Source organism: Protopterus annectens, chromosome 2.part2 (assembly GCF_019279795.1).
Source record: "Protopterus annectens isolate FY-2018-M chromosome 2.part2, PAN1.0, whole genome shotgun sequence".
Classification (NCBI taxonomy): Eukaryota; Metazoa; Chordata; order Ceratodontiformes; family Protopteridae; genus Protopterus; species Protopterus annectens.
This window is the reverse complement of record NC_056730.1, coordinates 651386131-651386931: the sequence shown is the minus strand read 5'-3', so window position 1 is coordinate 651386931 and position 801 is coordinate 651386131. Positions and strand designations below refer to the sequence as shown.

Sequence of the window (801 nt, the reverse complement as noted above, 5' to 3'; positions counted from 1 at the left end):
CAATCCAGTCTGGATATGCAAGTTACAAAAAATCTCAGCACAAATGTTATAAGAGAATATACTCCAAAATGAAGACCGCTTTTTTAATCCCAGTGACAGAATAATGTAATATATTCACATAACTTTCTTTTGCTAGTGTTTGCTGCTTTAATTGCAGATGCTTGTCTTCTCTCTTTTTCTTAAATTACGGAGGCACTCCTACCCAAGCTGGGGCAGTGTCGAATTCCAACCTCTGATGCAGATGAGAGAGGAGGAGTGAGGCTGGCTGTTCATGAGAGAAACAGAATATAAACTCAGTGTTCAAGTAATCAGAACAACTGTTACTTTAGCTTATTTTAATAACTAATACATCACATTTTAAGTAGGCGGAGCTGAATCTCTTGACCCTTTCCATGTTTTATAAGGATGTCTATAATTCTGCAGGAAAATGTACCTTTACACCTCATAAATAAGACATTTTTATTATATTTTTTACAAATAATGTCTTTCACATTCCCTTGAACTGTTTTCATTGCAGAAATGTCCATAAATTTGATAATCTGTGATTTTCTCATAACTAAATCAGCATTAAAATATACAATACAGGCACATACATATGAACATTGTTAAGGAAACAGATCTCAGCCGTTGAGCCTCAAATTTTTATAGTGAGATGAAGTGAAAGGTTAATTGTTACCAGATTACCTGGCATCTTCAGCTCTAGTTTAAAACATGGGGGATTATAGCATTTATAGTATGCTTTATAACAGAACTATCTTATATACATGCCACTGTTTCTTTAGCACTTGCAAAATGTTTGGG

At 34.2% G+C, this 801-nt stretch overlaps 1 protein-coding gene across 1 annotated transcript in view; it reads right to left on the bottom strand.

Moving 5' to 3' along the window:
• The window catches only part of HSPA12B (heat shock protein family A (Hsp70) member 12B), a 1104373-nt gene extending 1104083 nt beyond the window's left edge, over positions 1-290 (bottom strand). The window contains exon 1 of the mRNA XM_044064071.1: positions 1-290. This exon is cut by the window's left edge and continues 83 nt beyond it. The gene's annotated coding sequence lies outside the window, so the exon portion shown is untranslated.
• Positions 291-801: the final 511 nt, after the last annotated feature.